At 41.4% G+C, this 23,555-nt stretch overlaps 2 protein-coding genes across 3 annotated transcripts in view; one reads left to right on the top strand and one right to left on the bottom strand.

The window, feature by feature from the left end:
• The window catches only part of Sepsecs (Sep (O-phosphoserine) tRNA:Sec (selenocysteine) tRNA synthase), a 99,417-nt gene that overhangs the window by 75,161 nt on the left and 701 nt on the right, over positions 1–23,555 (bottom strand). The window lies entirely within an intron of this gene.
• Pi4k2b (phosphatidylinositol 4-kinase type 2 beta) overlaps positions 23,459–23,555 on the top strand; it is a gene marked incomplete in the record, with an annotated part of 31,573 nt that continues 31,476 nt past the window's right edge. The window contains 1 exon segment of one of the 2 annotated variants that reach the window (XM_005392044.2): positions 23,459–23,555. 2 annotated transcript variants of the gene reach the window in all.

The raw sequence follows: 23,555 nt of genomic DNA, 5'->3' as shown, positions 1-23,555 counted from the left end.
AAAATAAAATAAAACACACACACACACACACACACACACACATACACACAAAGAACCTGTTCACTCCCTTTTTGTTGTTGCTTTTATAACACCTGGGGTTACAGCAGCCATCCTGAGACCATGAGGCTACAATCCCAGGAGAAAATTCAGCACTCAAAAATACTTCAAAATGGTGAAAAGGAAAACTGGTCCTTAATGACATCTTTGATCCTCTCAATTAACTAACCCTGGAGCCTCCGATATCAGGACAAAGGACAGTGCCTGATGCACTTCACATGTATTGAATTACTATGTAAATGACTAGATAAGCCTGTTTTCTACTGCTGTCAGTAGCTGAGGCTGGGTGCTCTTCAAGAAAAAAGGTTGACTTAGCTCACGGTTTTGGAGGCTGGAAGCCTAAGATTGGGCAGCCCGAGTGCTCATGTGTGGTGAGCTCCCCTTGGCTGTGTCACAACATGGGTGGCATCTTGGCAGGAGTGCACGTGCGGAGCAGTCACGGGGTGAGACCAGAAGCCACAGAGGTTCAGGGGCCAGGCTGATAACAACTCACTCTCAGAAACTCACCAGAGTCCTGAGAAAACTACCTTAATTTCTTGCAAGGGTGATGTCCCCAGTGACCTCATTACCTGTCACCAGGCCCCCCCACAGGCCCCCCACCTCTCAACACTGCCACACTGGGGACCGCCCTTGCAGCCCTGAACCTCTTGGGAGCGAGCCACAGCTGTGACTGTAATGCTCCAAAACCTGTCTTCCCGGAAGGTAAAAGAAACATCCAGAAGAGTTAAACATCCCCCCAGGTCATCACCCAGCAGTTTCACACCTCCACATAGACCCAGGAGAAATGAGGGCTCTGTGTCCACTGGAGACGTGCACAGAAGTATCTGTGACAACCGCAAGCTAGGGACAACTCAAAAGCCTGCCCATAGGAAGGTGGATAAATCAGTGTGGGGATATTCATACACTGGAATATGACTCACTATAAAAGGACATACTATTAATACAACATAGATTAAACCTTACAGACACAATTACTGAACAAAAGACACCATAAATACGGGAACACATTCGCTTTGCTTCCTTTAGACAAAGATTAAAGAAGAAAAAATGAATCTGTGTGACAGAACTCAGCAGTCGTCTCCAGGGAGGCGGTGGTTACTGAGCACTAAGGGACGTATGGAAGTCTTCTGGGATGATGTTCTAACCTAGGTCTGAATTGTGGTGCCTTGGTTTATATAGATGTAAAAAACACTATCAAGCTGAACATTTAAAATACATGCACAGAAAAGTATTTAGCTGTTATGGTTTATACCTAGATGTCCCCCCAGAGCCTCATGTGCTCCCAGGTGGGCTTTAGGGAGGAGGTTGGCTCGTACAGACATGGTATTCATCTGTGGATCAGTCCACTGAACCTGGTGTTGAGAGGGAGAGCCTGGTTGCAGGAGGTGGTCCCCGGGGCATGGCTGGAAGGGTCTCTCTCCCTCCCCGCTCTCCCCTTCATGGTCTTCACGTCTCCACCATGGTGCCCTGAGCGCCTCTCCTCACCTTTCCTCTGCCATGCCCCTCTGCCGTGCTGCCCTGCCTTGGGGTCAGCAGACTGTGACTGGAACCTCTGCATGCTGTGAGCCAAAATAAACCTCTGCTCCTTTAAGTGGAGGGTATTGGGTATTGGATCTCAGTGACAAGATAGTAATGAACACAATAAGTATATAAGTCAAATCTCAATTTTTTTTTACAAACCAAAAATTGTTGTTTTAAATGAAGCACAAGAAACACCTTTTCCTCAGTGCTTGCTCAGGGAAGGTATAAACTTAAGTGCCTAACAAAATAACATTCATTATGCATACCATGAAGTAGGCCTTATTAGCTCAATACCAGAAATGCAAACAGAGAGTCAGAGAGGGTAAGTGACTATCCAAAGTCACACAGCTAAACAGTGGCAATGGTTTGTCTGACCCCAGAAACCCACGCTCCTTTCTCTGTTACTGTAAAACAGGTAGCTAGCTCCATAGCCCAAGAGTCAACAGTGTGACCCACGAATGCTCTCCTAGAGTGTGGATTTATCTAAAGAAATTGACCAAGCAGAACAGAAAGGGCTATGTGTGCAAATTAGTCATTGCAACTTAGTCACTGAAGAATTTATAACTGCAAAAAACTGGAAACACCCTATTACTGGACAGCATATAATTAAGCAAATTGTAATGCATGTACTTGATATGATAGCATACAGCTATCAAAATTTTGCTCAAGAAAGATAGCAACATAACGTTGGGAATGGAAGGGAGAGTAAAAACTCAACAGAAATTAAGTAGATTCTAAGAATACACATGTGAAAAGTAAAATTTCTTAAACTCATGCACATAGGAAAGGAAAGCCTGACAGGGCTTGTATGTAAAGGCCCCTGACTACATCTGTCTCTCCCAAATGTCATTTAGTGATGGGAGGAGAGGTTGAGATGGGTGAGAGATCGGAGGACAGGAGGACAGGAGAAACTTTCATTTTTTGCTTTATGAAATCCTAAGGAACATATATAATTTTATGACAAAAATTATAACAAATTCATGAAAAGCAACTGGGAAGAAAAGTATAAAGTATCAGCAATTGTACAGAAATTAACAATTAATACCAGTAGCTTAATTTTCCATCTGCACAGGTCTAACATATGGTATTAAATAGTGTAAGGTCTTTTTCCATGGGTTTGATTACAGAAACTGATAATGTGTTCTCTCAATAATGGAAAAAATAAAATATCAACAATGGCTGTCTTTGGGGGATAGAGTTTGGGAGGTGTCTTATGTCTTCTTCCAGCTTTCTAAGATTCTTAGAAATTCTAAGAGAAAGCTCATCAGCAGATGTCTCTTTGTGTCTGAATTTAGAGGGTAAACTTATTTCAAGGAGATTGTGTACTTGAAAGTACTCTGTAATCTGCAAAGGCCTCAATTGTAAAAGCAGTTTTATTACAACTGTAAAACATATTAAGTGCAGGCAATGCCATTTCGTGGTGACAGAGGCAGATCCTCTCTCCACCTGCCCAGGCTCTCAGTTGGGACGTGGCTGCCACCTCCCAGCAAGTGGGAGGGCAGCTGGGTAAACCATGGCCGCCCACCCCAAGCAACTCTAATGCTTACCTGGCAGAACTTCAGGAGGTGGTTTAGAGAAGCGTTTCTTGGGGCTTTGCTTCACAGACCTGGTGTCCTCACAGAATCACCTGGGAACTTCCAAATGCTGCATCCCAAAATGTTACACTGCAGTTGCTTCAGACGAGGGCCATTCATGGTGTTTTTTAGTTTTTATTTTTTGTTTTGTTTTGTTTTGTTTTTGAGACAGGGTCTCCCTGTGTAGTTCAGGCTGGCCTTGAATGCGCTACGTACCCCAAACTGGCCTCAAGCTCATGGTGATCCTTCTACCTCAGACTCCCAAGTGCAGGAACTATAGGTGTATACCACCATGCCAGGCAAGCACGATTTGGTTTTTGGGTTATTTTTTTGTATAGAAATTGAACTCAGGGGGCTGGGGATTTAGCTCAGCGGCACAGCACCTGCCTGGCAAGCGCAAGGTCATGAGTTCGATTCCTGGTACCTGAAAAAAAACAAAAAACAAAACAACAACAACAAAAAACATATTGAAATTGAACTCAGGACCTTGTGTTTTCCAGGAAGGCACTTTTGGCACTGAACTACATCCCCAGCCCAGCACAGTGTTTTTTTTAAATGCTTCCCAGATAACGCTCCTTGGCAGGATGCAGAATAAGGTCATATGAACGCTATGGATAAACTGTTCAGGCCAGCTGCCAGGAGGAATTCCAAGGCTTCTTTGGGAAAGTTTAACCCTCTAACCAAGAAACACATTGTTTTTCCCATTGCTTTCCTCAAGCCAATCTGAGTTAAAAAAGAAAAAAAATTCAATGGCCAATTACATACTTACAGTTAAGTAGAAGAAACATTATGAGATAATATCTTTGATGATCTCATTTGATTAAAGTAATGTATGTAGACTGTGAGCAGGTGTAACTCTCTTGAAAATTCTGGACAGTAACCAAGGCAGAAACTATCACGGTCACATACCACACAATGGTGTTCTGGTCAATGAGACCACCTGTATGTGATGGTGGTCCCACCAGGTTATAATGTAGCTGAAAAATTCCTGTGACCTAGTGACACTGTAGTCATCATAATGACATTTGAGATACAGGACTCATGTGTACTGATGCTAGAGTAAAAAACCTACTATACTGGTAGTCATATAAATCATGTGTGGTACATGATTCTCAGTAATGCTCATAAACAACTAGCTCAGTAGTTTATGTATTTGCTATACTACACTTTTCAATCATTATTTTTGAGTGTACTCTTACTTTATAACACAAGAGTTTGTCATGAAACAGCATGCCCTGTTACCCTGGCAGTAGTGTTATACATCTTGAGTCAACTGCATCTATCAATCACATCTTTTTTGTGTGTGCTTGATCTAATCTTGCTTTGTTTCAGTCATCACAGCCCGAGAGCCTGAGCTACTCCAAGCATATACCGTATAGCGTAGGTGTGTAGCAGGCTATACCACCCAGGTTTGTGCAAATACACATTAGGGTGTTCTCACAATGACCAATTTGCCTAACAATGCATTTCTCAAAATATATCTCCATCGTTAAAACACATGACTATCGTTACATTTTCCTTGGAAGATATTGGAGAGGAATGAATTGAGAGTTTCCCAAAATCAAATTACTGCTTCTTGAAGCCAGGCTCTTCTGTATCCAACTACAACATGAAAGTATCAGGAAGTGGCCCATATTTTCAGTCATCAATCATGTGATGACAACAGAAGATTCAGCGAAGCTGGCCTGCTTCCTGTCCCACTGCCACCTCAGAGCCTCAAAAGAAACAGGAATGTTCTGTGCATGAAGTTGTATCACCCAATAGCAGTGCCTAGAGGAGGGCCCAGACACAGGTAACTGCATGTTGAATGAAACAGTGAGCGACTATCTTCCTCAAGGAAATATTATCCCCACTTTACAGAACAAGTTACTGAAGCTCCGACAGGGAAGATAACATATCCAAGATCAAACAACTCCGTACTCCTAATCACCATTCTACACTACCAACTGTAGTTTTTAAAGACCAAGCCACAAGGTCAATTGCCTTAGAGATAATTTATGTGGCAAGTCCTCAATCTAGATATAATATACAAATATTATCATACGAGGAATATTGAACAATAGTTGGCAAGAGTAACTTGCAATTATAGTGTTTTATTGAAAACAATTTATTTTGCCAAGATTTAGTTCCAAAATCCTTAGTCTGACTAAGGACAATCTTCTGAAATGATTTTCTTTAAAAAAAAAAAACTATTTTGCTTCCTGAAAAATTCATATAATATAGTACGCAACAGATCACTGTAGTCATATATTTAGATGCACAATTACTAGATATAAATAAAAGATAGCTAGAGAGAAGATATCATATATGCATTTAATCAGGAAAGAAGAAGACTTCTCTAATCAATGCCTTGCAAAGCCATTAGCCAAAGTCCTAAACTAAAGCTCAAATAATTGAAAAATGAAGATGATTCATCTTCTTATGACAAGGAGATTGCAGTTCTATAAAAAAGTTGAATGCACTTGCAGATGAAAAGGATTGACGCAACCGTTTGGTAACTGGTTAAATAGTGGTCATAAACAAATAGGCGAAATAAGTAAATTACAGATGTCAGAACTGTGCCCCTTATTATCAGGAAGCCATAACACATTTACTCAGAACTTTGATGCTTAAGTCATCAGTTACGTAGAAACTGACCATAGTTAAAGGAATTAAAATTCACCTGTCCATCCTGCCACCTATCTGTCCATCTGCTAGGGTTAGTCACAGGAAATTGTCCATCATTTGCTCACTTTTGACATACCAAAAAGAGGTAATTTTATGTAATTCAAGATAAAAAGTTCAGTTAGTAATGATTATGAGCATAATAATGATTAGGCTCAATACAACGTGTGAGTTTTGGAAATTAAACATGTTGAATAAGAAATGTTCAAAAAAAAAAAAATGTTCCCCTTGGGGCTGGGGATATAGCTCAGTGGCACAGTGCCTGCCTGGCAAGCATGAGGTCATGAGTTTAAATCCCAGTACCACCAAAAAAAATGCTTCCCATCACTGTAAACATGCAATGGGAGTAACACAGACCAAGAACTCTTTATGAAAGCTGTGAATGTACAATTTGTTAATTGATATATATGCATAGAAAAAAACAGTAATTTGTCAGCAGGAGCACTGATGGGAGTTTATGAAATTATTTTCTCTTTTGGCTATCTCTATTTTTAAAACTTCTTACTTCAGGAACATGTATTATTGGATAAAATGGAGGAGAGGACACAGGACATGAAGTTTGCAGAATCTATGACTATTTACAGATGTGTATATGGTAGATGACTTAAAAGTTAAAATTAGATGAAGCAAGCCAACTAAAATAAGTTCAAAGACTAGATGGACAAAGAGATAATGGCCAGATCATATAAGCAATGGAACTCTGATCCCCAAGTATAGTAACCAGCCCACTATCTCTAGTAAACAACCTAGCAAGGCAAACAGTAATTCCTTAGCAAACGGCCAGGACTTGATTAATAACTGACAGCTTCTCTCATTTTTGTCCATGCTTCAAACTCAGCACCAACCAGGGAAAGCCAATTATGTTCCTAAACCAGTCGCAAAGGGGCTGGGGATTTAGCTCAGCGGCAAAAGCGCCTGCCTGGCAAGCGCAAGGTCGTGAGTTTGGTTCCCGGTACCAGAGAAAAACAAAAAAATAAATAAATAAATAAATAAATAAACCAGTCGCAAAGAATGTCTTGCTTCTAGTTTGCTGCCTCCAGCTTCCTCAGGCTCACCCGAAGCGTTCACTTTCTCCAGTCTAAAGCCTTCCCTCCCCTCCCCCTGCCCTGAAGCCCCTGCCAGACCTCACTGACAGTGGCTGACGCCCTTGCTGTAGTGACTCTGAATGAGCAGTCTTTGCCTGGTTGTTTGGTGGGTCTTCGTTTATGTCCACAGAAGAGAAAGAAATGGACTCAGGAATGAGTTCAACCCTTGGAACGCAAACAACATAGTCAGACACATGTGTGAGGAATGAGGACTGTAGCAGCCTCCCCTTCTCCACTGTTTGCCAGGCTCACTGAGTTCTGATTCAGCCACAAAAAGATGCAGTTATTTTACCTCTATTTCATCCTTTGTACCCTCTCACAGTATGATGTGCTCTCAACCCCTTAGCCTGCAAAGGGAAATCTAGCAGGTTTTCCTCTGGTTTTGGTTTGATCTTAAAGTCTGTGTCTGAATCAGAAGGTGTAGGAGCCAGACTTCATCATAAATATAAACTCCATGAGGCCAGAGGGCGTGTCTATCGGCCCTTCACCACGGGTGCAGCAGAGAGATTGAAATATAAACAGGAACTCATCCAACCCATCAGCACCATGATTCCTGCAGAAGATAACGACTCAATCACATTCCCACCTGCCTTGTTTCTCTGGTGTTTCTGAATCAAGACATAGTCAGAGAAAACCTCTGGCCCCAAATGCTAACTATGCCCCAAATGGACTGGCCAAGCAGGCATCCAAAATCAGGTCATTGCTCCCTAATTTGTCCCCTGGTGCTCAGCCCTTAGTTGGATACATCTGCATTTCTAAACTCCATCTTTCTCTTATGCTCACTCAATAGTAAACACGAATCGCTATTAATAATAATTTTCCACTGCACGTCCAGAACAATCCATCCAAAGAAAATTGGAACTTCTTCTTTACTGAGGTCCGGTCCCATCAATTTGATGCTCATTTTATAGAAAGGCCATTGAGCAAAATTAATGTACCCAAACAAATAGAGTTTGTCCTTGTAACTGATTCACACTATGACAGGAAACAAAAGGGCTGCTTTAATGGCCTCCTCGGGGAAATTTATTCTCAGAACATTGAGTTATTTTCTTCTACTCTACCCGATTACATTAAAATCTTTTTTAAAAGGAAGAAAAGAAAAAGAAAACTTAGTTGTCTGTTTGTGTGGAAATCACTTTTGAGATCTAGCTTCATTTATATTCACTGGTCATTGTCCAAGTCAAATTATGCTATAATCTCAGAGCTATTATATTTCTTACCATTTTCTAGCTTTTCTATTTTCTGCATACTACCTCCAACCTGGTTTACCCTCAGATCCTTATCATCTAAAGGAAAATTGATAACCACCCTATGCCAGAAATTAGGACATTTGAGCCTTTTTTACATACTATTATATCTTGCCATAAAATATTTTGGATTATGGTATGGTGTGAATATACCCTTCTAACAGTTCAGGTGTTGGAAACATAATACAGTGCCTAACTTCATATGCTTATAATATTTGGAGGAGGGGCCTCCAGGAGGTAATTAGGATCAAATGAGGTCCTAAGGCGGGGCCCGCCATGAGGGCATTAGTGGCTTTATAAGCGGAGAGAGACCCGAGCTAGCACAGTTGCTCTGTCTCACCATGTGATGCCCTCTGCCAGGTTCTAATGCAGCAAGGAGTCCTCACCAGATGTCAGCACATGCTCTTGGATGCTCCAGCCTCCAGAGCCATGAGCTAAACAAACCTGTATCCTAGTCAGTGATATTCTGTTAGAGCCAGAGAAAACAGACTAAAACAGGCAATTAGCCAATAACTATGGTTATCTTCTCATGCCATACTAGACAGGTCAGCGATGTTACCTGCCTCTTTCTCCATCATGAGAAACAAAAAACCATGGCTCCCCCACAGTCTCTGTGGAGGGCATATTCTTTTTCCTGTGATTTCCCTGCCTGCTGCCCCCATCACAGCTAATTGCTGTTGAAAATAGCCAGTTGGTAGCCAGATGTGGTGGCACATACCTATAACCCCAGCACTCAGGAGGCTGAGGCAGGAGGATAGCCACAAGATTGAGGCCAGCTTAAATTACATAGTAAGATCCTGTTTCAAAAGTAAAAATAAATAAATAAATAAATAAATAAATAAATAAATAAATAAATAAAATATAGTCGGTTTATGGGGTAATAGGAAATGCCAGGCATGAAAAGTTCCACCCAAACAGAGAAGGTAGTGATGAAAGAAGCCAACAGACTACCTTGGTTAAGAAATCAGATGTAGAAAATATGAGGAGAGAATCAGTTGGGGGAAGCAGGAAGGGATGTTGAAAACTTGAAAAGACAAGGCGTGAACAAATCCCTCTTACAATTAAACAGCAGCCTCAAGCTCAAAAGCCACACAGAGCTAGAAGAGCAGGGTGGAAGGGATGGGAGACAAGGTGAGCACCTCATGCCCAGTCAAGTTTCCTTCAGGCCAGCAGCATGCCAGTTTCTGTTACCTGAGCTTTCTGTTATACTTACCATCATGGGCATAGTTTCTGTACTGGGGCTTGAACAGAAGGCCTTTGCACAAAGTTGCTCCCTCAAACCTTTTTATTTTTTATTTTGAGACAGGGGCTTGCTAAGTCACTAAGTTGCCAAAGCTGGGCTTGAATGCTACAATTACAGGTGTGCACCACCATGCCTGGTTTGACCCTAAACTTAGAGCCAGGAGTTGTGAGCTGTGATCCGGCTCTACCAGTGTTTGCAGTGTAATCACGGATACAAGGTTTGTCATCACTAGTCCTACTACTTTGACCATAAAAATGGAGTTGGACAAGAAGCATCATTGCATAAGTAAGTACTGAGTGTTTATATGACAAATCCTGTACTACCTAACGGGCCATAACGGTGAACTAAGTGCAATCTGGGGCTCTTATGATCTTGCTGGTAATACAGACAGGTAGATAAGTGACCACAAAATTGTGTCATGCTAGCCTGTGTTCAAGTAGAGAGCTCATTTATAGCCAGAAATACATCATATCTGGTTGAGAAAGGAGGCCTCACACGTGTTCTCCTGGAGGATGCTGAGACCCAGGTAAGGAAGACTGGTCCACCACTTTGAGAGATGGGTCTGCTTTGGCTAGAAAGTAGAACAGAAGGGGCTGGGGATTTAGCTCAGCGGCAAAAGCGCCTGCCTGGCAAGCGCAAGGTCGTGAGTTCGGTTCCTGGTACCAGAGAAAAACCAAAAAAAAAAAAAACCGAAAGTGGAACAGAAAAGGGATCCATGGGAGAGTTAGTTTTATGCATCAATTTGTCAGGCTACACTGTCCAGTTATTTAATCAAAAGCTAACCTGGGGGTTGCTAGGAAAATAATTTATAGATGTGGTTACCATTTACACTATAATCAATTTACTTTAGGAAAAGGAGATCACCTTCCACAAGGTGGGTGGGCCACACACAATCAGTTGACAGGCCAAAAGAGCAACAACAGAAGTGTCACAGGAAAGAAGATCTGCCTGCAGACTGCCTGAGTTTCCAGCCTTCTGCCCTCATGGTCATGTGAACCAAGCCCTTAAAATAAATCCTGTGTGTCTTGTTGCTCTGCTTCTTTGGAGAACCTTGACTGATATGGTTCAGGAATGAGCATGTATGCAAGTCCTACAATGAACAGAGAGCTGAGCATGTGGATTACAATCACTGCGGATGGCAGGGCCCTGAGGCCACGGGGCTTGGTAAGCCTGAATAAGTACAGGCAAGTTCAAAGCTTCTCCTTGTGGGTTTAGAAACTGCATCTGTTGAAGCAAGGCAACATTAGTCAGATTAACAGGGAAAAAAAGGCTTTCACATGTTTTAACATGCACACATGCATAAGAACCACACAAAATCGGAGCTTCAAACAAAACTGGTGAGACTAGAATGTTTTCATCACAGGGAGGAGGAGAACTGGGGACTGTGGGCACTTTGAGGAGGGTAAAAATTTTTAGAGGAAGTAATGGCTTGGAGTGTCGTAAAAGTGCTAGAAAACAAAGTGGTGATTCAAGAGATATCTGAGAAGCAGAATCAATAGGATGGAGAGTGGGAGGATGGATAGATTAAATCCTTAGGCAAATTCTGTACACGCTGACAATAACTTCATAGCTTACAGTGCTGTTTCAAAATTTCTTATCAAGTAGGAATGCTTGTGACTCTACTCCTGATTTTTTTTTTTTGCATCTAATTAATTGCCCAACAGTTCCAGCTCAGCTCTGAGAAAAAAATTAAAAATAGTATGGGCACGTGAGATTAGTCATTTTTATTATACACCAGAGTCCAAAAGTCCAGAAACTACATTGCAGTGACTCTCCAGGGTTTCCTCAGAGCTGAGAGTAACAGTTTCCAGTTTCTAGGGCTTCCTTGAACAACTCACGTTTTCCTTTATTCCAAAGCCAGCCTGGTGAAAAGGTCTAGCAGAGAAGCAGACAGTAAAAGGAAGCAGCACAGGCGATCTTAGATCTCGTAGCCAGGGCGTCCTTGTGTGTGGCCCCCACCAGTGTGGCGATGGGTGTAAGTCTGTATATCCTAGAGTGGCCTATGACACGCCCGTGAGGAAGGGACCGTGCTGATAAAGCTCAGAGCGTATGCTAGGCATCCTCAAGAGGTAATGGGATACATTCTGCATGTGGTGTTTCAAAGACAGACTTTTTGGGCAGGATTCCGAAAAAGAGCTTTTGTTGTCAGGAATTCTGAATCACGGTCTTCTCAGCCACGGAAACGCATAAACCTGGTCACATAAGGAAGCCATTCTCCTTGAGCACTCTCTCTTTTCTCTGTAGTGACCATTTGGTTTCCTCGACAGTTCCTTCTGTGAGAGTCACAGATTCCAGTTAGGAAAGCTATGCTCCCAGACTCGCCGAGGCTGTAAGCAGGGATATTCTGTCTAAATGGGTTTTCTAATGGGTTGGACATTCCCCGAGTCCTTCCCCAATGTCACAGCCATTGGAAACGTCAGCATGGAACTCTATTTGGAAAAAGGGCTTTTACAGATGAAATAAGGTCATGCTGCATTGGAGTGGGCCAATGACCAGTGTTCCTAAAAGAAAAGGAGAGGATACACAGATATAGAAGGAGACTGTGTAAACCTGGAGGAGAGAATGCAGTGACCAAAGATTGCTCATAGCTGCCAGAAGCTGGAAGGAGGCAAGGACAAATTGTCCCCCGAAGCTTTCAGAGTGAGCATGAGGCTGCCAACATCCTGACTCTGAAAATAAGTCTGTCATCTACACCACCCGGATTACGGTAATTTGTTATGGCAACCCCAGCTGATGGGTACAGGGTTCCAGGCCTCTCTGCAGCCCGGTAACGGGGACCCTCTTTCCTTTGCCCTGCCTGGCGCTGAGAGATCTGGCCTCTTTCCCATTTCCCTGAGCAACTTCTCACACACCCTCCACTCTCACCCTAGGCCTGCACAACTGCTACGTGGTTTACTCAGCTCCCCGTTTTCCTTCTCAGAAGTTCATCATGTTCTCCTTTTTGCTTAATTAGGGTTTTTTTATTTTTACCAATTTTTATGAATATAGGCGAACAAGCAGGCGACCATACAAATGTGAATCCTGGGGAAATTACAAAGAGTGTAAAACTTACTGAACCTTGGTGCCTGCACTCTAGTTCCTGGACTTATCTAGCAGCTGGGATTATATTGGCACTTGGGTATTTTCATTTTCTGTCATGAAAATGAAAAACAAAAATGGAATTGTCTTCCATAGTTATAAAAATTTAAAACCTTTTCTTAATGCAAACAGCACAAACTAGAAATACAAGTGTATTTTAATTAAATACATATATTTTTAAGCACTGCCTCAGCCTTGCATTTCATGAACTCATTACCATGCCAGACCAGGATTGTCCCTGGCACAGTCCCTGATACATAGTAGATGCTAATGTTAGCTAAGTGGAACAAACATCCTTTCACATTGTGGTACCTGTCGCTCAGTACAATAGATTAGTTAGCAATCAAATGTAGGGCAGATAGATTTTTTATGCAAAGAGCAATCTGAGGGCAGAGAAAAATCACACACTTTTGAATATCACACAGGAAAGGCATAAGCTTTGATGTTAAAGTTCTCTGGAGTACAGGTTATAACCCTATTATAAGGGTTCTGAAGGCCCAAAGACCTTGATTCAAATTCCAGCTCTTTTTACTAGCTATGGGGACTCAAGCAACTTACTCAGCTTCTCTGAATCTCAGGTTATTCACCTGAAAAATGAAAATGACAAAAACTTTCAGGGTAACTGTGAAGGTGGAAGAGAAGAGAGAAAAGCGCAGATGTTATTAGAGAAAGACCCATCAACTGTTCAATAGAAAGCATCTGAAAATAGTTTGGGCCTTAACATTCTTGGACTCTCTTGGAGTCCAAGAGTCACAGTGAGACTCTTGGAGTCTCAAAACTCTCTGTCATGCTGTTTCCACCAATCCTAACTCAATCCTAATCTGTGCTCCACAAAACTTGAAAACAAACTCTCAATCTTAGCAGATTCTAACCTTGTGCTTACCCCTCTGGAACACTGTCAAGATCAAGATGTGATCTTCTTGATATAGGACCCCGAAATGATATTGGGGAAGTAAATGTAACTCCTAGCCTGCTAGATGTCAAATACACCAAATTCATTTTACCCATAATCGTAGAATAAATTCCATCAATGAAGGTTAAGAGGAGGAAATTTTATTGACCAAATGACAGCTCCTGAAAGAGACAGGAGGGGATCTGATGAGCCCAGTTTTCAAAGGAAGTTTTATAGAGCAAAATCACAAGGTGGAATTAAAATTACACAGTAGGTACAATGTGAGATAAAACTATAATCAGCCAATGAGATTACAAGTATAGCTGCATAGGTAATGCTGATTCAATGGGGAAGTAGGTCATGTAGCAAGTGTACACAGAAAGAACAGGACTTTTTTTGAAGAAATGAATCAGGAGGTTGTGGTCCCCCAGCTGGGTGACTGATGTCTATCTAGACTTTATTGGACCAGGTGATATCAGTTATAGTACATTCTTTGTCCCTCAGCAGGCATCTCCCTGTCCATCCAGGGAGCAGTCATTCCATCTTTATCTTGAGGCCTGGCTGTCAATGGATGCACCTTCAGCCACAACTGTCATCTATTCTCATCCCCCTGTGAGGGGGAGGTAGTATACCTGACCTGAGCGTGTATGTTAAGTATTCAAACAAGATATCTTTCCCCAGGAAGGAAACTGGACTTTCAGGAATAATTAAAAAGGAGTGAGTGAAGAGAAAGCCGTCCCAGTTACAGCCTAAGGGTTGTGAGAAATAACAAGTTACCTCCTCTCTGTGACTCCTTTTACTAAAGTATGAGAGATGGGAGAAAGGCCAGTGTTCAAAAGAAGGATCAAGAGACACATGCCAGTGTCTAACAATAGGCTGGTTTATTTTCCCTCTGTAGTCATAATTACCTGGGGCTTCTCCATGGAGATGACAGTCCAGCCTGAGGGAGAAGGCAGAGTGTGCCCCAGGGCCCTTCAGTTTTGCTAGACCAACTGGTAAGATGGGTCTGATCCCTGGGACCTACAACTCAGGGCCCCGTCTGACTTCCAGTGGTTACCTTTGTAATCAGGGCATGGCTCAGGGGGCCTCTTGTCACGACGGTTCTTATCATAGTACCTCCTAACGTGGGCTGGCTTTCCACAGTGGTAGCAGGTGAGTTTAACTATCCAGCTCTTGGAGTCCCAGGGATCAGACTTGGGACGTATTCTTTCTAAGGCCATACCAAGGCAGCCATTTTCTCTCGGTCTCTTTCTTTTCTCCCCTTGGCTTCCTCCTGGTCTCGATTACAAAATACTGAGGAGGTTATCCTCACTAACGTGTCAAGTGAGCTATGGAGCAAAAACCATATTTTGTAGCTTTTTTCTGGTATCTGAGGCTGACTGGATAATAAACTTGTCTTTAAAAATAATCTGTCCTTCCATCGAATCAGGAGCCAGGGATGTATGCTTCATCAATGCCTTTTGTAAATGATCTAAGAAGGCAGAGAGGTTCTCTTCTTTCTCCTGATGAACAGCTGACAATTTAAAGTAAAGGGCTTAGTTCCAGTACTTCTTAGACCTTCAAGAATACATGTCTGAAGATGTCTCCTATTCCAATCTCCTGTCTGGTTGGTGAGCCAGAAGGGACCTTGTGTAGGGACTGCTTGGGCTCCAGTAGGAACCAGATAGTCCTCTGGCTGGCTGTCTTCTGGTCTTCTAAAATTAACAGTATGATATTCATCTCCAAATGTAACAGCAGCTTGTAATGTTGCTTATCTCTCATTAGAAGTCAATGTTTGATTTACATTTTTCCAGTTCAGTTCATAGGTCTGAGTAAGTCCCCTAAAGTCCTCAATGTACTTGCTTATCAGGGTCCTCTGAAAACTCTCCCAGACCTTGTTTGCTCTGTTTGAAGTCACTGAGAAAAAAAGGGCACACGGACATGGGTAGTCCTGTATTGGCCATTTACGTCCCATAAGGGCTGCTGCCCTTGAGGAGGATGAACGAAATCACTAGGGATGGATATAGCCCAGTAGAGGCTTCAGTTACAGCTGGCTTAGAAGCCCCGCCCTTAGGGTCTGAAGGGCAAGTAGGGGGAGCCTCAGGTTTTGTAATATTAGATGAGGCTTTGATTAAAGTTGCCTTGGAAACCTGGTCCTCAGGATCCAAAAGGGCAAGGGAGGGGAGCCTCAGGCTCAGTGATAGTACATACATCCAATTGTGCCTGAGGGGCCAGAGGTGTCTGGTTTTCCTGTGGCTTACATTTACATTATGAGCACTAGTAAGGATCATCTCTTAACCCAAAGAAAGTCTAAACATAAGGTAATTCTGACCATTTTTCTTCTCTCTTATAGTACAAGTCTAGTTGTGAGATAGTATCATAATCAATACTTTTCTCTGCATTCTATTTTGCCTCTACGGGTTGGGCAGGTCATGTGTGGGTGCAGAAAAATATTGAATAGCTCTTTCTCAATATGTAAGGGTTGAACAATTTCCACTGCTTAAGAATACATGCCAAAGGAGTAAGAGAATTCAACACTGAGTTTTGAATCTCCTTCCAGTTATCTTGCTGGAGCGTCCAAATGATAGAGGGGAAATAAATGTAACTCCCAACCTACTAAATGTCCAATACACCAAGTTCATGTTCCCCAAAGATAAAGAATGAATTTTAAGAAACATTGGAGGTCAGAGTAGGAAATTTTATGGAGGCAGAGACAGTTCCTGAGAGAGACAGGAGGGGGCCTGATGAGCCCAGTTTGCAAAGAAGTTTTATGGAGCAAAATCAGAGGTGGATACAAAATCATGAGGTGGGTACAACATGCGACAAAAGTATGATCAACCAATAAGATTACAAGGATAGCTGCTTAGGTAATGTTGATCCAATGTGGGAGCAGGTCACATAGCAAGTGTACAGGGGAAGAACAAGGACCTTTTTTGAAGAGATGAGTCAAGAGGTCCTGGTCACCCCGCTGAGTGACTGATGTCTATCTAGACTTTATTGGACCAGGTAATATCAGTTATAGTACATTTTTTGCCCCTCAGGGAGGTATATAAGTCTAGTCATTTCATCTTTATCTTGAAGTCTGGCCTTCAAAGGATGCACCTCCAGCCACAGCTATCACATATTCTCATCCTCTGCCCTGACTCAGTGGAGGGCCCAGCCCTGTCTGACTGCCTAACTTAGCTGTCTATAACATTCTTACCATGATAAGTAATAAAAGTTTTGTCTCATTGATGGGTTTTGTGGCAAAAAAGAGTTAAGATAGCTGGCCTGAGATATCTCTCCTTAGGCCTACTTGCTAAGGCTAGGTCTTGAATAGCAACTGGAATTGGAATTTCGAAGGGTTGCTACCATTCCTGATAATGGTGATGAGCTGTGCTAAAACTGCTTGTGAAAACAACATGGTTTACGCTGAATATTTGTTTTGCTTCTAGGGGTCTAGAGTTCTGATTCATGCCAAATAAAGGACACCTACCTGATCATCCCTAAAACATCCCCAGGCACTGAGTTTCTAATGAGCATCCTTGGTTGACAAGTACCCGTGATGGTCACAATTGCATTTTGGTCACAAGTAAGTATGTCCTGTGTGACTCCACTGGGAGGCAACTCTCGGGAGTGGGCTCAGGTTTCCTTCTCATCTAGCCTCACTGCCTTTTCCCTTTGCGGAATTCTTTGTATCCTAATGAGATCAGAGATTAGGGAATGGCCAAGCTGGCTGGGGAAGTAGGCATGACCTGTTAAGGACAGGACCCTGGACACATGCAGAGAACAGTAGCCAAATTCCTGCACAGGCACTTCTTGTGAGAACTTGAGGTTTTCAATAGGATGGCCCAGACCTGACATCAGCCTAAGGAATGGGATCCCAGCACTATCTCTCCAGATTCATATGTAAAAGTTCTTGAGGGTTTCCTCAAGATGTGGATGCTATTAAAGGTCACAGATGCCATGAAGAGCTCACCACCATCACTTTCCTCATGATACCCTGCCCTGTGTCCTCCAAGGTGCAGTTTTATCCTGCTTTTTCCTCTTTTACTTGGCCTAAGCTCACTCTGCAAAGCCAGTTTCTCTCTCTTTACTTTTACTTTTTCAAATACACTTTGTCACTGTTTTTGTTTTTGTGTTTTGTTTTGTTTTTGTTCATTTCATTCAATTCTTTGTTTGAGACAAGAAGAACATGGAATCCAACTCCAAAAGGAGAGGCAAACAATTCAAAACTCAGTAACATTTATCTATTGAGTCACTTTTAGAAGACTACCCTGTAACACTTGCACTATAATAAGTCATAGATGTGAATATAACCATTGGCTGAGCACTGCGAGTTTCAGGTCATTAAACCTGGGAGTTGCCTGAAGGATCTCTAACAGGCTGTCTTGTTGATATTTTCCCAATGAATGTTAGGATTACCAAAGAAAAACTGAAGCTTGATAGCTTTCACTATAAAATGTATTTACAGAACTTCCTTAAATATAATTTTAAGTCAGGCCTGTAATCCTAGCACTTGGGAAGCTGAAGCAGGAGAATCACCATAAGGCCAGCCTAAACTACATAGCAAGATCCTGTCTCAAAAAAAAAAACCTCACAAAATAAATAAACAAACAAAATCTTACACATTGATTCATTAGGTTAGTATTTATAAAACTTTTGGCTATAAAATAGAAGGTATGCTTCCTGTATTCTATTGAAGGAGTTTTCTTTTAAGAGTAAGGGTGACATTGAACATGGTATATAAGAATCTGTTGGAATGTTCAGAATTCTTAGACATTGTAGGGCGAGGCTGTAGAGTAATGACAAGTTTCATATTAAGGAATGCCCTCCTAAGGGAATATTCCATGGGAACAAAGTCTTTATTTCTTATAGAAAACTTGTAGGCCCACACAAATATGTCTCCAGACTGTCAGGCATTCATAGACCTCTGTTTGAAAGACCCTGATATATAGTTACGGCTTAATCGTGTAAATGTAAGAAACACAGGTTACATGTTTGTGAAGCTGCTTCAAAACATTAGAAAATTATTCAGCTTTTTTTTTAAAAAATGACAGTATTAGTAAGAATTACTAAAGGTGGAAAAACTTATGAGTTCAAATGTGAGTTCAAAATATATATATATATATATTTATATATATATATATATATATAATTTTTTTTTAACCCAGGGCTGTGCTAGGCAAATGTTGTACTGTGAAACTACATTCACAAACCTAACACATAGATACATTTTAATATGCTTGTAGGAGTTGAAAAAAAGTCTACTGCAGCTGATAATTTGGTTTTATAATGAAGATAATGGGTAATGAAGACTCGCATTGCTCATTTACTTGAATAGTAGGTGTTTTCATTTACTGAATGAGAGAAATTTGTAGTTCTAATGTTTTGACAAAAAATATATGCAAGCATTCATAACAAGTTAAAATCATTTTAACAAAAATATTGTATTGCCAAGGACATATAGAAATGTTAATGTTTCTATTTTCTAAACTCCAAGTTTAAAAATAAGCCACTTTGAGATGAAAGAGTTACAGTATAATTATTAATAATTTGGTAAACTCTGTTGTTGTTTTGTTGTTTAAAAATCTGTTTTGAAGGAAAGAAAAGACCTAAATCAATGCAATTAGAAATGAAAAAGGTGAAATCACAATGAACTCTGCTAAAATCCAGAAGATTATCAACTGTGGGAACCTGTACTCTAGTAAAATGGAAAATTCAGAAGAAATGGATAGATTCCTAGATATATAAGAATGACCAAAGTTGAAGCAACAAAACATAAAAACTCCAAATAATCCCATATCAGGCAATGATACTGAAGCAATACTTTAAAAAAAAGTACTACTAAGAAAAGCCCAGGGGCTGATGGATTCACTCCTGATTTCTACAAGAACGTTAGGGAAGATTGAATGCCATTATTCCTCAAACTCTTTAATGAAATCAAAAGGGAAGGAGTACTCTCAAAGTCATTCTGGGATGCTATCAATGCCCTGAGTCCAAAACCATGAAAAGACCCAAATGAAAAAGAGACCTACAGACCAATCTCCTTAACATTAATGCAAAAATCCTCAACAAGAAACTGGCAATGAGGATGTGTTATGGTTTATATATAGATGTCTCCCCACCAAAGCTTCATGCCTTATAGGGGGGTTCTGGGGAGGTGACTGGATATGAAGGTTGATAGCAGGGACTCACCTCCTCCAGTGGCACTAATGAGTATTAACCTTCCTGCTTCCTTCTTTGATCACTCTCTCCACTTCCTGCTGCCATGCCATAAGCTGTTTCTCCTCTGCCATGCCCCTCTGCCATGCTGCCCTCCCTTCAAGCCAGCTGTGTGGGCTACAAACTGCGAGCCCAAATAAACCTTTGCTCCTTAAAGTTGGAGATGTCAGGTATTGTATCTCAATAAGTGAAGTAAATAAGATAGGATGCAACAAATCATTGAAAAGATCATACATCATGACCAAGTAGGATTCATCTCAGGGACGTGGGATGGTTCATCATACACAGATCAATAAATGTAATACATCACATAAACAAAAGCAAGGACAAAAACAGTATGATCATCTCAACTGATGCAGAAAAAGCCTCCAACATCCATTCATAATAAAAAAAAAAAACCCTGAGTAAAACAGAAAATAGGAATAGAAGGACCTTATTTCAATCTGATAAAAGATGTTTATGACAAACCATGGCCAACATCATATTAAGTGAGGAGAAGCTGAAAGTTCCCCCTCTGAAATCAGGAATATTCTGAAATCCCAGCACTTGAGCGGCTGAGTTAGCAGGACTGCTGTGAGTTCAAGGCCAGCCTGGGCTATATAGTGAGACCCTGTTTCAAAAAACAAAAAATAACAAAATAAAATCAAGAACAAGACAAGGATGTCTGCTACTATACTGTATGCCTACTGTTCAGTATAGTTAGACATCAGCCAGAGCAATCAGGCAAACAAAAGAAATAAAATGGATATGTATGGGAAAGGAAGAAGTCAAATTATCATTATTTGCAAATGATATGATCGTAGTTATAGTTTGTGTCTAGGTGTCCCCCCAAAGCCACATGCAGTCATGAGGCAGGCTTCTAGAGTTTTTGATTGACTCATGGTCCATTGGGATTATGTGTATGAGTGTTAGGATCATGGGTGTGAATGCTACATCCATCCTGGGGCAGGCAGCCTGCATACAATATAAGGGAGTGAAAGAGGCTTGCTTGCTGCTGCTGCTCCCTTTTTGCTCTTGTTATTTTTGCTGTCTTCCACCTCCATGAACTGTTGCCCTCTTCCATGTGCCACTCTGCCTTGGAGCCAGCCAAGTATGGACTGAAACCTCCACAAACTGTGAGCTAAATAAACACTCCCTTTCTTAATTTTGAATGTCAGGTATTTTGTCCCAGCAACAAAAGAAAAGTAACTGAGACAATCCTGTACATAGAAGACCCCAAAAACTTCTTGAGTTAATAACCAAATTCAGTACTGTAGTAGGATATAAAGCCAACACAGAAAATCAGTAGTGTTCCTGTACCCAATAATAAACTTACCAAGCAAGAAATTAGGGAAATAATACCTATAAAATGGCATTAAGAAAAATTAAAGACCTAGAAATTAACCTAACCAAGGAAGTGAAAGAATTCTACAACAAAAAATATAGTGCGCTGAAAAATGAGGTTGTAGCAGACCTTGGAAAATGGAAAGATGTCCCCTTGTTTCTGGATAGGCAGAACCAATACAGTGGTGCCTCGGTTCATAAAATTATTTACACAATTCTGGTCACAGAATTCATTCCATGATTCTGGCATTCAGATGCAACTGTATAGTCAAAATGGCCACACTTCCAAAACATATACAGATTTAACACAGCCCCAATCAAATACCTATAGCATTCCTCACAGAATGAAACAATCCTAAAATTCATATGGAATCAGAAGACAACTAGAATAGCAAAAGCAATCCTGGGCAATAAGATGTCTTGTTTACTTTTCTCTCATTGAGACAAAATACCTGACACCCAGAATCAAGGAAGGGAAGGTTTATTTAGCTCACAGTCTGTGGAGGTTTCAGTCCATACTCGGCTGGCTCCAAGGCAGGGTGGCACATGGCACAGGGCAACAATTCATGGTGGCAGAAGACAGCCAAAGCAGCAAGAGCAAAAAGGGAGGAGTGGCCACAAGTACCCTCTTTTTCTCCCTTACATATGCAAACTATCTGCCCCAGAGCAGGTGTAGACCTTACACCCATGAATCAAAAACTCTAAAAGCCTGCCCCATGACTGCATGTGGCTTTGGGGGGACACCGAGACACAAACCATAACACAAGAGCAGGCAGGAGGAATCATAATTCCAAACTACAAGTCATACTACAAAGATATAGTCATAAAAGCCGCATGGTGTTGGCAAAAAAAAAAAAAAAAAAAAAAAAAAAAACCTACAGATAAATGGATCAATGAAGCAGAAGAGATGATGCAGAAACAACTTCAAGCACTTTCAGCTTCTTGATCTTTGACAAAAGACCAAAAGTTTACACAGGAGATAAGAAAGCCTCTTGAACAAGTTGTGCTGGGAAAACTGGCTATCCACATGAGGAAGACTGAATCTAGACCAGTAGAAGTGCACCTGTGGCACACATGTCACAGTGGCGCATAAAGCCCTTTCTGTTGGGACATGAGCCAACTCACCCCAGCATCACCCCAGCAGCCAAGCATTCATGTTTAATTACAGTATTGGCACTTTGCCATAAATATGTGTGTTTTGGGTTGCAATTCAGGCACTCAGCCTCTAAAATTTTTGCTATCACTGATCTAGACCATATCTCTCACCATGTACTAAACTAAAATAAAAATGGATCAAAGATCTAAACACTAAAACACAAACACAATCTATTGGAAGATAAAGTAAGTAAAACTCTTGAAGGCACAAAGCAAGGACTTTCTGAACAGAATCCCAATTGCACAAGAGATATCATGAAGAATTACAAATTGGAAAGCCTCTGCAAAGCAAAGGAAATAACTATCAGAGTGAAATGATAACCTACAAAATAAGAAAAAATTGTCCCAGCTATTCCTTGGATAGAGGACTAATATCTGGAATATATAAAGAATTCCAAAAAAATTAGACACAAAATAAAAGACCCAATATACAAAATGGGCAACTGAAATGAACAGACACTTCTCAGAAGAAATACAAATGGCCAATAAATACATGAAAAAATGTTCAATATCTCTGGCCATTAAAAAACACAAACTAAAACAACACTGAGATTCCATCTCACTCCAGAAAGAATGGAGATGGTGTCAGGTGATATTTATAGAACTGATAGTTATATAACTCCTGGATGGCAGAAGGCATACTCTTTTAAAAATGTCCATGGAATATTCACCAGGTAAGGAGCATCTGGGCTGTGAAATGAGTCTCAGGACATTTCACATGACAGAATGTTGGAGTACCTGCTTTGTCTGCAACACATTCAAGTTAGAAATAATATCTAGAGAAACAAAGGCCCTTAAATATGTGGAAATTAACACACCCAAATGAACGAGTGGGAGAAAAACAATCGAGAAGTTAAAAACTACTCAGCTGAATGAAAATGTTTACTATATCAAAAGCGGTAGAATGCAGCTAAAGCAATGATAGGAGGGCAACTCGTAGCTTTAAGTGGATAAATTTAAGTCAAAAGGTCCTCCATCAATAAACTCTAAACAACCAGAAAAAGAAATCAAACACCAAGTGACTAACACAGAGCAAAGATCAGTGAACTAGAAAGAGAAATTAAATGGAACTAAAGTGTGGCTTTTTGAAAAGATTTTAAACATTGGCAACCTTCTAGTAGATAAGTCAGGAAAAACTACCATTAAAAAGAATGCCTGAACCAAGACGTCTAGTGGAGGAAACAAATAGTGTATTAGTCGTTCAAATAAACCTACATGACCTACAGTTTGTAGTAAGCTCAGAGAGAACTCTGTATCCGAAGGAGGCCCCTGTGCAGAAATGCGTCTGAGTGTGGCACTCCACGGAGGAACTGCAGGTGAGCGGTGCACCTTCTGGCCCCGCCCCGGTGGGTGTTCGCCCCTCCCCTTCCTCGCGCCCCGCCCCTTCCTTGCGCCCCGCCTCCTCCCTGTCCCGCGCTCCCACCCTTACTGGCCCTCCCGCCCGCCGCCTCCGCGCAGGCGCAAAATCAGCGCCCCGCCGGGGTGGAGGTGGGGTGGGGCGCGGCCGGTCCTGGCCGGGCGGGGCAACCGCTG

The sequence above is a fragment of the Chinchilla lanigera genome, unplaced genomic scaffold (assembly GCF_000276665.1).
Source record: "Chinchilla lanigera isolate Chin_1 unplaced genomic scaffold, ChiLan1.0 scaffold00042, whole genome shotgun sequence".
Taxonomy (NCBI): domain Eukaryota; kingdom Metazoa; phylum Chordata; class Mammalia; order Rodentia; family Chinchillidae; genus Chinchilla; species Chinchilla lanigera.
The sequence above is the reverse complement of the archived record's forward strand: the minus strand, read 5'-3'. Positions and strand labels throughout refer to the sequence as shown.